The sequence below is a fragment of the Eschrichtius robustus genome, chromosome 8, assembly GCF_028021215.1.
Source record: "Eschrichtius robustus isolate mEscRob2 chromosome 8, mEscRob2.pri, whole genome shotgun sequence".
NCBI classification, from domain to species: Eukaryota; Metazoa; Chordata; class Mammalia; order Artiodactyla; family Eschrichtiidae; genus Eschrichtius; species Eschrichtius robustus.
Genome location: NC_090831.1, coordinates 64,316,782 through 64,332,550, shown reverse-complemented (window position 1 = coordinate 64,332,550; position 15,769 = coordinate 64,316,782). Strand labels below are relative to the sequence as shown.

At 35.4% G+C, this 15,769-nt stretch overlaps 1 pseudogene; it reads left to right on the top strand.

Moving 5' to 3' along the window:
• Nucleotides 1–1,688: 1,688 nt before the first annotated feature.
• Nucleotides 1,689–2,683, top strand: LOC137768448 (RNA-binding protein 3 pseudogene; annotated as a pseudogene).
• Nucleotides 2,684–15,769: the final 13,086 nt, after the last annotated feature.

Below are 15,769 nucleotides of genomic sequence, written 5' to 3'. Positions count from 1 at the left end.
AGCTATTACCAGAGATAACTTTATCTGAAAGACTCCTCTACATAGCAGGGCAAATATCTGATTACCAAACATCTGCTCTTCTCATCCTCCTGTGAATCACCCCTCTCCCCTTTGAAGCCCCAGACCCCTATCTCTACCCTTAGCTCAGGATAGCATGTAAGCCTCAACTGGCTGACTGCCTTTAAGTGTCATGTCTTTGTGGGGTTCCCATATGTACATAACTAAATTTGTTTCTTCTGTTAGTCTGTCTTATATCAATTTAATTATTAGACCAGCCAAAGAACCTAGCAGGGGAAAGTTTTCCATCGCTGCACATTATTCATGTTAATTTTCTAAAAACTTATACTATTGATAGAAAAATATAAGTGCCCAACTCAATAGAACACGAAATGAATCAGTGAAAGAAAAACGTCTATTTGCTTGTTCAAACAACTTAGATCATTCAAGTAGCTTACTACTACAGGTTATGTGTCTTTTTTTGGCATTATGAAGGAAAATAAACTATATAGAAATTCAGACAGATACAAGAACATGAGATATCTTGAAGACATTGAAACTGAATCCCAGGCATTATGTTATCACAATGATTTAATGAAGCTATCATTACCATATCAGAATTCCCATCAGATGCCGATATTATTTAAACCTCAGAAACGCATGTTTAACAAGGGAAAAAATAAGAACGACTAAGTAAACAAATTTGAGATTGGCATAGAGCTGATATATATTCAAAATTTCATAATGCTTTAATAAGGTAAAGAAAAAGGAAAAAAAAACGTTAAAGGCTTTCAGAGTGTATACTATTCAGGCTCTAAGTAAATGAAACTCCTTTTTTGATGTTATTGCTTGTTACTGAGTAAATTATTACTTATGCCTCTGCAAAGGCAAGGTATTAAGAGCCATAAGCATCTAATACTTTAAAAATTATTTCTACAATGTTCGATAATTTTTCAAAAGGCATACAGAGGAAATTTCAATTATTAAATAAAAAAAATAAATGCACGTTTACCTTCTTACCTTCTGAATAGTTACAACTGAATGGAGTACTTTTCCTCCTCCCCACCTCCTCCTCCCATTCCCCCTCTCATTCTCACTTTCTCCTTCCCTCTTCCCCACTTCCTAAGTGTGGCAGAAAAACAACCTGAGAAAAATGCCTTTTCATTATTCTATAGCCACACGTTTTCATTTTTCAAACTCATTATATTTGACAAGAATTAATTTAAATTACACTAATGAATCTGCACTTGTATGAGGAATTATTTTTTGGTTGACAAATAAAATGTTCCTTAGATAAAATAGTAGACAAAACAGCACTGTTTCGAGGGAAGACAATAAAGGCTTTCTAAGTATAAGGGAAACTTAGTCATGAGAAATAGCTGAATTGATTTCCAAAGAGTGATCAAATTCTTCCACTTCTTCAAATAAACTTCCAGTGCAGCACTGCATAAAGAGCCCCCTTGTGAGACACTATTTTACTATTGTGCTGTAAGATTACAATCTGCATTAAGGATAGACAAGTTCTAACTTTTTAATATTTCTTAGATAATACCAAAACTGATAGCCACAATTTGTGATATTAACGTCATCTAAAAAGGCATTCCAGATACTCCTGTGAATAGGGAAATCTGTGTGAATTATACTCTAGTCTAGCCTACAAAAAGAAATGACAGCCCAGTCTCTCAGCTTCTTGGTGGTAGCTGTCCCTTCGGCCTTTGACTTAATTTCCAGGACTTGAATTTACCGCCATGTCCTCTGAAGAAGGGAAGCTCTTCGTGGGAGGGCTCAGCTTCAACACTGATGAGCAAGCTCTGGAAGACCACTTCAGCAGCTTTGGACCTATTTCTGAGGTGGTTGTTGTCAAGGACCGGGAGACTCAGCGATCCCGGGGTTTTGGCTTCATCACCTTCACCAACCCAGAACATGCCTCAGATGCCATGAGAGCCATGAATGGAGAGTCTCTGGACAGTCGTCAGATCCGTGTAGACCATGCGGGCAAGTCGGCCCGGGGAACAAGAGGGGGTGCCTTTGGGGCCTATGGGCGTGGTCACAGCTACTCTAGAGGTGGTGGGGACCAGGGCTATGGAAGTGGCAGGTATGACAGCCAACCTGGAGGATATGGATATGGAAGGTCCAGAGACTATGGCGGCAGAAGTCAGGGTGGTTATGACCGCTACTCAGGAGGAAATTACTGGGATAATTATGATAACTGACATGAGGCATGCACACCTAATGTAGATACACAAGGAATAAAACTTCTTCTGATCCAGGACCATCCCTCCAAATGGCTGTATTTATAAAGATTTTTGGAGCTGCACTGAAACATCTGTTTTAGTTACATCAACTTCTTTTTCTGAGTAGAGCTCCCAAGGTAGCTTGTTAAAGACCTTTCAGAAAGTTCCATGTGTTTTTTTTTTAAATTTTTCTCCTATTTAAAGACAAATTCTGAGACATTTGTGGAGTCTGGATATTTTTTCCTTTTCTACCAGTGTTTTAGTTGGGGCTCTCAGGAATGTTGGTTCTGGCAAAAAGTGTTTGGCCAGACTGATTTTTTTAAATAATGTGCATCTAGGAACATTTTAAACACCTGTACACAATGTTTAATCGTGATTAGGAAGCAATTTCTGACTGTAACTATAAGAAATGAAGAACATGATTACTCAGAGGTGTTTTTTTACTCCAGATCTCTGCCTTGATTATACAGAAGTTTCTTAAAAATATTTGTGTGTAATTTTTTTTTTAATACTGGAAGAAAAAAATAATTCTGTTGTGTTTCATGTAGCATTTAGGATGTCTTTCACCGAGCTGATTAAAAAGATGAAATCTGAAAACAAAAAAAACAAAAACAAAAACAAAAAGAAATGACAGAAGGAAGGTCATTAATGCTGAAAAATATTGGAGAGGCATTGAGGTTTTTAGTTTTGGTTTTGGTTTTTAACAGAGCATCTATGAATACATTCATGTTATTTGTCCCAACCTCCAGTTTTGAATTTTTTAGAGGAAGTGTGGAGGAAGATTTTGGCAAGAAAGGAGGAAGAGGAAAGGAGGAAATCTAAGTCTCAACCCCATGATCTGCCTCAGTTCCAAGTACAGAGGTTTTGTTCTTAGTTAGAAACATTTTTCCTCCAAGAGCTAAACATGGTAAAGAAGGTCCACTGGGTAAGAGAAAATGCTTTGGGGCTACAAATGTATTCATTCATTTAACAGAACTTAAGTACCTACTATATGCCGCTCCAGATAAAGCTAGGAAACAATATCTGCTCTCAAGTAGCTCACTGTCTAAAAAAGGGGTGGGGAGGGCCAGAATATGTACCATGAGGTATGATACAGTCAAATTTCAATAATATGTATATGCACTGGTTACTAAGGAAGAACAGGAGTTAGCAACACTGAGGAAGGAAAAAAGTATTCAACTTAGAACAGTACAAATACACAGGACTAAAAAGGGTCTTGAATCAAAAAACTGAACAGCAAATACCTTGATATATCTGGAATACAGGACTGTGAGTAAATGTAAAACAATCTGACTGAAAAGTAGGTAGGGCTTTTAACACTGTTAAAAAGTTAAGGGGCTTCCCTCGTGGCGCAGTGGTTGAGAATCTGCCTGCCAATGCAGGGGACACGGGTTCGAGCCCTGGTCTGGGAAGATCCCACACACCGCGGAGCAACTAGGCCCATGAGCCACAACTACTGAGCCTGCATGTCTGGAGCCTGTGCTCCGCAACAAGAGAGGCAGCGATAGTGAGAGGCCCGCACACCGTGATGAAGAGTGGCCCCCGCTTGCCACAACTAGAGAAAGCCCTAGCACAGAAACGAAGACCCAACACAGCCAAAAATAAATAAATAAATTAATTAATTATTTAAAAGTTAAGAAATATTATAAACATAAAAATGAGATACCATTGAAGGATTTTCATATGGTAATAATGCCTATTTTTAAAAAACACCTAATTCCAGAAAATAAAGAACAAAGCAAATAAAAATCACATATCATTCTTAAGAAAATCAATATTAACTTATATTGCATTTCTATCATAAATACAAAATAAGAACTCCTTTTTTGTAATATGACCACAATACCAATAGCAAACTGAAAAAAAAAAGTAAGAATTCCTTAATGACTCAAATACCCAGTTGGTGCTAGAATTCTGAAATAGGATAATGATATGACCGCAATCGCATTGGCAGTGGTAGAGAGGGGAAAACTGAGGTGGGTGGGGACAAAACAAGACAGTAATATGACTACCTAGAAGCCTAGTGTAAAATCCCAGACAAGCAGGTATGCCCAGAAGATGCTTGGCTTCTAGTTCGGAAAGGTTCCAGATGAGAGTTTACCTTTATTCGACTCCATCCATTCACACTAATAGAGTAACTAGTTCTACCTATATTGAAGACGATTAATTTTAGCAAAATTCTAGTCAAAAAAATGATTAGGCTTTCTAGAAGGGGAACCCATAAAATTCAAATATTAGAAAACAAGAATTCTTAACTCTTGGATCCCCTATATTAAAGTTTGCAAAGTTATAATAATTAACCCTTATATATAATTATGAGTCCTTTTATATAGGAGTATAATAGCTTTTAGGCTGTGAAGCAATGACTAAGTCATTAAAGGGCAATTTCTGACCATTTCAGCTTGGAAGGCAGTTTATCTAAGAATTACAAAGCAGGGACAGAGACAAGGAGAAGTAAGAGATTCAAGTTCAAAAACTACAGATGCGTAATATTCTTGGTACTGCCCTGTCCAAACTTGGCTGTCTACATTCCCAACTAACCCTGGAATATCTGTTTCAACAGTATTGGACCTCCTGAAGAATAAAATGAGATCTCCTTTTGTGACGAAGTCTAAGGTAAACTTGGAAATTTGGGAAAGGATACTTCCCACACTCATAGCCCCCAGAATTATATGGGCAGAAGAGGGACGGACCTCTTTTTTAAAATCAAATGCTCTTATAGAACATTTAGTACTTCCCAAATTTGTAATCTCCATCCAACTCCCCACTCAGGGAATAAACCAGCCACATCATAAGGCAGCTTTTAGTCCCTGATTCCATCACCAAATTTGCTAGTCTTTTTATTTATTTATTTATTTTTGGCTGCGTCAGGTCTTCGTTGCTGCGCGCAGGGTTTCTCTAGTTGCGGCGAGCAGGGGCGACCCTTCGTCGTGGTGCGCAGGCTTCTCATTTCAGTGGCTTCTCTTGTTGTGGAACGTGGGCTCTAGGCATGCGGGCTTCAGAAGTTGTGGCACTCGGGCTCAGTAGTTGTGGCTCACAGGCTCTAGGGCGCAGGCTCAGTAGTTGTGGCGCACGGGCTTAGGTGCTCCAGGGCATGTGGGATCTTCCCAGACCAGGGATCGAACCCGTGTCCTCTGCATTGGCAGGCGAATTCCCAACCACTGCACCACCAGAGAAGTCCCTCACTAGTCTTATATATACATAAAGGAGTTGATTAAATTCTTAATATCCCCATTTTGTAGGATAAAAATTGGAGGAGGTAAGAATATAATATTTAATGAACCCCTTTATGCACCACACACTGTACAGGACATTTTACCTGTTTTATTTCACTTAATGAGCAGATGGCTGATGGTTTAGCCATTGGAATAATTTGCTAACATTAAAAATGTGGTAGAGAATTAAGGCTGAAAGTATCACATATCAAGTAGTATAAAAAGCTGTATGTTCTTCACTCACCTCTTAATTCAAATTATGTTGTGGTACCTAATATGCATATAATGACTTTGTTTTGTTCAGTGTAAAGACTAATTTGTCTGAAAGATTTAGTACTGATCCATGTAGAACTATGGTCAGTATTGGAATTTGAGCGTCAGTTATTTTTTAAATGTGTAACATTATTGACCATATACGTTATAACTTATGAAATATAGAATATTAGAAAAAGATACCTATGAGGAGAAACCATTTGCCATTCTAAAGTTACATTAATATAGGAAAAGTATCTATCAACTTAGTCACTTGAGACATTTTTTAAACAATTTCTGGATCTCACTTTGAATTTTTATCCTCAAAGCTTTCTGTATAGTGTGGGTATTGGCTGGAGGTCTGCAGGGGCTGGTTGCAGAGAACTAGGAAAACATTTCACCTTCTCCCTCACTGCGACGCTCAGTGTGCACCCACACTCCCTGTGGTTTGCACCTCTAGATTTATAAGAAGAACAAACCAGGAAAAAAGTAAACATGTAAAAGGAAAGTAGATAGGATGCTAGAATGTGAGTAAGCCTTCAGAATAATTTACTCCAAAATCAAAGAAGGTAATTTAAGCTAGCAAAAGATCAAGGGCACGAGCTCTTAGCCATAGATTCTGGCACTGCACAGAACCTCGTTAGCGTTAGGGGTTCAAACAGAGGCCCCTCTAGAGAGGCAAGTGAGGGAACCAAACCCCAGAAGCCCATCGGGAAGCTGACACTATTTCTTTTGGGAATAAGTTCTTTTCAGAATGGTATATATGCTTCCTGAGAACTATTGTGTGTTTTTTTTTCCCTACAGTATAGGATTAAACATCCTGATGAACAAAGGACGTTTCTGAACGCTTTTCCACATGGTTTGAACCACGGCCAATGCCTCTTAAAATAAAAGACCTTGTCAATTTAAATTCTGGTGTCCTATGTTTGATTTGATTTGATTATTTTTAGTTTCGTAAGCCAATAGTTTCTCAAGCCAGGTGGGTGCAAACGGTAATCACAGAAGTTCAGTTGATTAACTTTCATTTATTCTTTATGTGGAAAAAAATTGAAAATGCTATGATTCCTGGTACTGCTAGACAAATAGGATTTGTAACTATTTTACAAATACTAAAACACATACATTTACTGAGCGCTTTTCATGTCGCAGGCACTGAGAAGCTCTTTACATATATTAACTCATTTAATCTTCATCTTTACCCTACAAGATATGTGCTATTACTCGTTTTTTATACAAAAGAAAACTAAGTCACAGACAGTTTAAGAAACCTACTCAATGTAACTCAGGAGATGACAAAAAAGGATTCATATCCCTCGGCCTGGCTTTATAGTTCTATGCTCTTATCTGCTATGTCACACCATGTTTACCGAGTTTTCCTTCTGTTGGCTGGTGTTAGCCTAAATTTTTCCAGATTATCAGCTGTTAGAAGGCAAACAATTTAAAACAAAAATAGAGTCCATGGACTGAATTAAGGATTAAGGAAAACAGTGATGTAACTTTAAGAAGAGATTTTTTTAAAGTACGTTCTGGCATAAATCAGTGATTCTCCAGAAATAGGATTATCTAGGCCTGGCATAAATCAGTGATTCTCCAGAAATAGGATTATCTAGGCCAGCCTCCCAAAATGCCAACTGAATTTCAGAACCATTTTCTTAATGTCCGCAAGGCAAGTAGCAAATAGAAGATATTATTAGATACTGCCAATTAACGAACAGTTAAAATGTATTCATTTTTATGTAAATAATTCAACAAAAATTGGCAATTCACAAAGCTGTGAACTACATGAATACAAACTATGAATCTTTGATTAAGATTCACAGAACTGTTTTTAATGAGTCAATTTTGGAAGTGCTTTCTGTAGAAGAGTAACTCTAGGAGAAAATAGTTGTATATAAAATAGAGCAAATACCCATTATGAGGCACAAGCTGGAGAAAAGTAGGTCATGTTCCCATACTTAGCAATCTAAAGGAAACAGTATAGAAATCTAAAAAATTGTTTATGTATATATAATAATTTATAAACTAATTCCTTATGGTTATTTCATAGAGGAGCACTTTCTTGGAGTCAAAGAACTCTCAGTGCCCTACCTTTTTTATTTAAGAATCCCATGATCCATTCCTCTCATAGGTAAATTGTTAAGTGTATATTATTTGCATTTGATGTATATATGTCACAAACATATGTCTTCTGTTTTAGTATTTGGTGATCTGGTAGTTTTGCTTTATTTACTTGCCACATATTTTAGAACTGTCAATTAGATGGTATCCAGATGAAAACAGGAAATATGACATTGAAGGGTCTGGGAAAGTCACTCCTTAAGTGACATTTTGGCACAAAAAAGACAAAGTAGAGGCATTCCTGATAAATCTCTGAATATTTGAAGAAAAAATATGTTCTGAGTTGCTCCTGCTCTAAAATGTTAAACTGAGCTTCCAAAGTAAGATTCTAGTTAAGGATTTATTATGGGGGCCACAAATCAGTGCAATGACTCTTAAACCCCTCAGTCACACTGATGAAGGTTTAAAGTACAGTCATTTTGAAGAATGGAGGGATGGGAAGCCCTATCTCCCAACTCCAAATCAATAAAGAAGAGCTGTAGGAAGGGAAGGAGATCCACTGAATGAGTGCTTATCAGCTTTGCATTTTCCAGGTTAAGGTCAAACACCTGGCTACCTTTTTTTTGATGAAAGGCACAATGGAGAGGTCATTCCCACTAGTCAGCTGGTACTCAGTTTTCAAGAAAATGAATTTATCAGGATTTTCCACAGACCAGATGCAGGCCACATAAATGAAAGAGCACATATGGGATCATTTAAGTTCTTTTCATGAAGACCACTGGAAGAGGTGTAAAGACCTCAGCAAAAGAAAGAGTAAGTGACAGGTCAGAATGGAGATAATACATCAAGAGAACTGCTAAGTAAGCCAACCTGAAAAAGGCTATATATTGTATAATTCCAACAATATGACATTCTAGAACAGAAAAAAGCACGAAGACAGTAAAAAGATTAGTGGTTTCCAGGGATTAGTCGATAGGGAGGGATGAATAGAGCACAGAAGATTTTTAGGGCAATGAAACTACTCTGCACAATACTCTAATTGCCAATATATGATTATACATTTGTCAAACACATAAAAGGTAAAACTGAGTGAATCCTAATATAAGCCATGGGATATAGTTAATATATCAACATTCATTTGTCAATTTTAACAAATGTACTATACCAGTGCAAGATGTTCACAGGGAAAACTGCAGGGGGTGGGGAGGGGGGCTATATGGAAGTCTCTGTACATTCTACTCAATTTTCCTATGAGCATAAACTGCTCAAAAAATAAAGTTTCTTGAAATAAAAATAAAGGTATCTCAAAAACAAAGCAGCCAGAAATTGTTTTAAAAGATAGCACCAACCACGAAAGAGGAGGAGAGGTAAGAGAATGGGGGAAGGAAAAGGAAATGAATAGTATTTGAAGGTGTGAGACTGGGTGAAATTATTTGAAACATGGTTGGTATGCACCCACAGATGAATGCTTTCAGAGACATTATTGTCCACCTTGCCAATTGCAGAGAATTCTGAGACTAGTGGTTAGGAAGCTTCCATGAGTGTCACGCTTGATCCTTAGTCAAGTCACAATTTGTCCTTAAGGATACTTTTTATATACCTCTAGCTGCAAATATTTATAAGGGTCTCCCATTACCCTAACGTTCATTTTCCAAATACCTGAATTTATAAGGTAGGATAGAAAAACATCACTACCCAAAAATATTCATAAGTGAATTGATGACCTGTAAAACCCATTATCACTGAAATCTCCCCAATTAATACTAGTTTTCCATATTCGTTGCTCAACCTCTTTAACGTTCAGTCCCTACTGACTGTCGACTGGAATGCTGAAAATACTATGCAAATAATATTAAATCATTTACAAAGTAAAATTTTAAAAGTAGCAAATTATTTATAAAGTGATGTTGGAAAATACAATTGGAAAGCCATAGACAAATGGTGATATACCAGAGTTTAACAAATTAAAAACTGAAGAAAAGAATCCAAGTTTCAGAAAAGATTAATTTGAGTATCAAAGCATTAATAAAAGATCTTTGGGAAAATGGGTAGCGCCTGGTATCAGATGTTTTTAAAAGAGATCCTTGTACTGACTGGCTGTAGGATTCAAACATAAGGTGAAAGGATCAGGTCATACCGTCCTCTCATTTTGTTTGGAAAATCATAATACCCTAAACTATTGTAAATAAGAGGAAAATACCTCCATAAGTTTCTTTCATTTTTTTAAGATACTGTCCTACTATGTCCACCCCCCCCCCCCAACTACCTACTATGACATTTTGATCCTTTTAATATATGTATAGTGGGCTTTTTCTGATACAATTATGTGTTTTTTTGAATTTTTGAATTTTATTTTATTTATTTTTTATACAGCAGGTTCTTATTAGTTATCTATTTTATACATATTAGTATATATATATCTCAATCCCAACAATTATGTTTTGATAAGATTCCCATAATTGTCCCCATACTTGGGAACACTTGCCCTATTCATATATCTATAGGAAATATGACAAAAGAATATACCAAGCATCTTCCACTGGTTTTGCCCCACCTTTAAGCCTAGAGTACCATTATATTTAATTAACAAAACAATTAGTATTTTTGTAACTGCCATATAGTATTTTAACATAATTTTACAGTGATTGGCCCTCATTTCTATTTCCAATGCTGTGTCTGTCACTATTGTTGGCACTGAAAGACATAGGAGAAGTGGAATATAGTATCCATGCCTGAGAGAGCTGCGTTCAGGTTAGAGTTCTTTTATAATTGTAAATCAAAAAAGAGGTATTCATAGTTAATAATCATTTAATTATTTAACTTAATTATTCACAATTTAATTAGTGAAAGGGGTGAGGGCTGCAGCAGAAAATATTTAAAGGACAAAATCAAAGAGGCAGAACTTAATCCTACCCTTTAGAGATGTTTTAAATGGCCAGAAAAATATGGAAACAACCTAAGTGTCCATCAGCAGATGAAGAGATAAGATGTGGTGTATATACAGAATGGAATATTATTCAGCCATGAGAAAGAAGCAACTCCTGCACTTTGCAACAACACGGATGGACCCTGAGGCATTATGTTAAGTGAAACAAGTCAGAAGCAGAAAGGCAAATACTACGTGGCATCACATATTTAAAATCTAAATTAAAAAATCAAACTCATAGAACAGTAGAAAAGTGGTTGCTAGGGGCTGGGGGAAATAAGGAAATGTTGGTAAAAGGGCACAAACTTTCAGCTATAAGATGAATAAGATCTGAGGATCTAATATATAACATGGTGACTACAGTTGATAACACTATTGTATAACACTACTGTATAACTGAAATTTGCTAAGAAAGGAGAACTTAAATGTTCTCACACACAAAAAGATAATAAATATGTGAGGTGATGGATGTGGTAATTAACTAGACAGGGAGGAATCCTCTCAATGTATACCATAATGTACACTCTAAATATCTTTACAATTTTGTCAATTATATCACAATAAAATTGAAAAAAGGAGAAAAAGGAGACTTGTGTGCTCAATCATTTAAAAAGCAAAAAAAGCCATATTTGTAAAACATAGGTAATAGGATACATAAAAAATTAAATACCCAGAAAAGCGTAGAGAATGTCCCCAATAGATTTAACGGTAAAAAGACAAAAATGAACAGTGGCAGTTTTTTAAGAGCAATGGGGCCTAACAGGAATGGTATTTTATTAGGAAGCAAGGGATACAAAGTTACAGAGGACAAATATAGAGTAAATTGAGAGTTTATTACTTCCTTGCTAATCATTAGTTTAAAATGCTATTGCAAAAGTGTTTCAAATTAGCAACATGTAAGGATCTGTTCAAAGAAGTAAAATTAATGTTTGTCTGCCCTTGAAATAGTTAACTTATTTCTGTGTTTTCCATAGTTTTAAGCACAGGATCTTTTTAACTTTTAAATTATATAATCTTATAGAGAAATTTTTTAAGAGATAAATACCTTGTACACCATTCTCATCTCTACTTAATCTCAGAATCTGAGTTTTATATTTTGCTCTGTCCTGAATGACAGAAGGCTTTTCTCTCCTTGTTCTCTAGTCTGTACAACTCCCAGCTGCCAGAAGATTATTCCGTTCTCATTCCTACTCCCTTGTCTTTCTACAGTCCAATACAAATGCAGAAAAGGAGAAGGAAAAAAAGGCAATGTTGGGCATGTCTTTCATGAGTATAAATTTTTATTGATTTTCTCCATTTCCTACAAGCACACACCTTTGAAAAAAGAGGGAAAAAAAACCAAAACACTCCTCCCTTAAGCTTTTATCCTTCTTGGCAGAATGTGGTTTAAAATGTACATACAATAACTTAACTGTCTTTATAGCTCCCTAGATATCTGCAGTTGTTATAACCATCTTTAAATATCACTGCTCTGGCAAGACGCCTTATAACGTGTTTCTAAAAGATTTTGTATTTCTAAGAGAGAATACTGTATAAAGCCTTTAACATTTGTTTTATTTAACTGAAAGGAGTTTCATAATAATCACTGTGTACAGTTATAAGTAGAGCTCACAAATAAATTTTGTTTTCAAATAGTAAAGCCCATTTCAAGTAAATGCTTGATTTTATAATATCCTCTACTTGTTTGAAAAGATCCTTGGGCAATGTAAAATAATTTATGCCTAAAAGGAGACTTGTGATTATCCAATATATTCCATAGATGTTGCTGCACTATTCAGAACTCGGCACACACTGGGTGTTCTGTAAGCATTGAGTGACTTGGTGTGAGCCTCTAACCCTGCAGCTGTCCCGTCACGAGGATGAAAGATTTAATAATTGCTCATTCAGAATTCTTCATTTTTAGCTGACACATTTCCTTTCATTTTACATGGGTCTATTATCTAATGTTCTGAAAAACTAATAAAATGTGGACCTGCATATTTGGAGAATAAAACTTTTCTATTTTGTCAACCTTTTATTAAAAAAACAAAGCTTTCTGGGTTGGGGTTTGATTTGGGGGCTCATTTGCTGACATTAACTTCAAGGGCACATATTTTTGATATAAGCATGTCCTTTTATTTTTCCCAGATTAACAGATCTTCCAAAGTCTCAACATTTTTTCAAACTGCCACTGGGGAAGTCATAAATTGCTTTATCCTATAATAAGAAATTTATTCTTATTATAGGGTCTGTTCATTTTGTTTAGATTGTGGCAAGACAAGATGTGGTTAGGTATAAGAACTGATACTTCCAAGGCTGTTTCCACAATCGAACCAAAATTGAAGACCAAAGCAGTTTCTCATTATTGTTGGGCTGATTAAGAAGATTAGTCTGTAAAAAAAAAAACAACTGAGAAGTAAATAGACACTTACGGAATGGATAAATCATGCGACATTGAGGTTTTTGCTTAAGTTATCAAAAAATATTTCAAGTGTGGGATACAACCTAATTTTACACCTTGACATTAATTTTTAATGTTTCCAAATTAAAGTGAACACAAGCTGTTTTGCAAATGCTACTTTCATTGAAAAAAAAACTCTTGTTCATATATAAAGATGCTGTATTGGTCCACTACTAGAGATGCTCTTAGAGAACTGTTCATCTAGGAGGAAATAATTGTGGGGTTTTTTTTTTTTTTTTCCTTAGTTCCCTTTGTAAAACAAAAGCAAACATTTGAGACAATTGGTAGAGTTAGATGTAAAACCGCAATCTTATATTCCACTGTTTACTCTTTGCCAGCTCCTGTTTTAATCATTTAAACTATAAGCAACATTGTCTGAATTATACTAAAGCATTTATATGAATTATGAGAAATGTAAAATTCAAGCCATTTTAAAGAGGGAGTTCTGGTTAAGTAACTTGTGTAAGGTTACACAGCTATTAAGTAGCAAAAGCAACCTTCAGTCAATCTTAACCACCAAACTGGAAGCTTCCCACATTGAATTCTCGGTACCCTTTGGGGAAAAAATTCCATGCCTATCATGTTATGGTTCACAGCTTTGTCGTCATTAAAGGAATTTTCCAAGAATTTTCGGAACAAGTGATCTAATATACACAATGATAGGTGTGCATGTCCTGTGTCGGTCCCTGAACAAAGTTTGTAAACACTGTGTTTAAGTACATATGTAGAACAGTCCACACAATTGCCTCTAACAAGAATATGGCTCTTTAGAGTAAAGAGAAACCCTATAAATCCTTCTGATATATTGTCCATCAAAATATTACTTATCTGACTCTCATATACACACACACCTTTACATATATTTACATAACCACATACACACATAATTTAGTCTTACAGAAGTTAGTTCCTTCCATAAACCCAACAGATATGAATCTAGCAGGAGAAAGCAAGAGGTGAGAATTTAGCAAAAAATAATTTGAAAAGCACTACAGCAGGACAAAAAGGGCAGGGGGAAAACTAGCTGGTAGCTAATACTTGTGGGTAATTCAAATGTGCTAGGCAATATTCTAAGTGCTTTATATATATTAAGTCATTCAACCCTCACAGCAAGGCATTGAAGATGTATAAATATGTCACTTTACAAACTCAACCGCAGGGAGGATAGCTAATATATTCAAAAATCACATGGCTAGGAAATGGTGAAGCCAAGATTTGCATGCAGTCAGTCCGGCTCCAGAAACCACATTTGTCACCATTAATGGGCTAGTTTGGTTTAAATCAAGAGTGCAACATCCTCCAAACATGTAAGAATATCAAATCTCTAGTGTGTGTGATTGAAAGTACTATCATGGTGATAATGATTTATGCTAGCAAGAATATTGTTTTGTGACAAATCAACAACATTTATTACAAGTCAATGACAATGTAATTTTAAAAGAACCAAATCCAACTGTGGATTCTTGAACTGTTACTAGAAGACAACCCAGTTTCAGTCATGCATTAAATATATTATGATATATTGGCCACAATGTTTAAAATATTTACATATGCTCCATACTCCTATACTTAATATCTGATTCTGAATCACCTATTTAAGTACTTAAGTCCCACTATTTCAGCCTGGTATTCTCATGCAAAATATCAAAGATACCTAGGGACAAAACAGCAAATGGGAGAAATTTATTTCACGATGCATTTTACAGCCAATTCCAGGAACCAACATGGATGAACTACCATCTACCCTTTTTACCCAAATCTTCCTTCAAATACTCCCAATGATTCTAACATCACTGTACATTAAACAGATGAAAATTCCTGTGAAACTATTCAAGGTGTTTTATATTTATCACTACTAGCAGCTTTCATTGTTACTTACCTGGTTTCACATCAAGTCTGTCACATGGCTGGTTAAATTAAGGGCATCATTTTTTACCAAATGCAAAAGGTGTTTTACTTTAAATCATGGTGATTGAAGAGAAATTTAATTAAAGGAGTTTGAAGAGTAGATGAATACTTGTGAAATTTCTAAACCTTATAAAAACTCAAGTGCTTCTAAAGAAAATGGGGTGGTTATTTTACTCATTACTTTATACCAAAATGTATTGATTTCAGTAACAAGTGTTAGCACAATCATTTGTCTTATAAATCATTCAAGTTAACAAGTTTAATATCCTTTAATTATAGTTTAAATACAGCCTAGAGTTAAAATAATTAATGATTTAATTCAACCACAATCTGATTCCTTTCAAACAGATTGCCAATTTCATTATCATTTATTAAACAATTATTTTCCTATCTATAAAAATTCTCACAGGTGGGATTTTTATCGGCAAATGAATTTCTATACATCTATAGTATCATGTAGATTATAAATGAATAAACAATTATTTCTATAATATAATTCAGTAAACACCTATAAAGCTATTTAAGAAAAATTGTATGCCAAGTAGTTAATAAATTTGACAAACACCATGTAACTGAGAACTACTTGAGTTTACCAGAATTTGAACATTCAAATATATAAACCAGAACATAAAATATTTAATACACCAAGCACTGAAAGTTGTAAAATCAGCACTATTAAAAATAACTGAATAATCAAAATAAGAAAGCTGGTTCAAATTCCTTAAGAATTGTGTTGTTT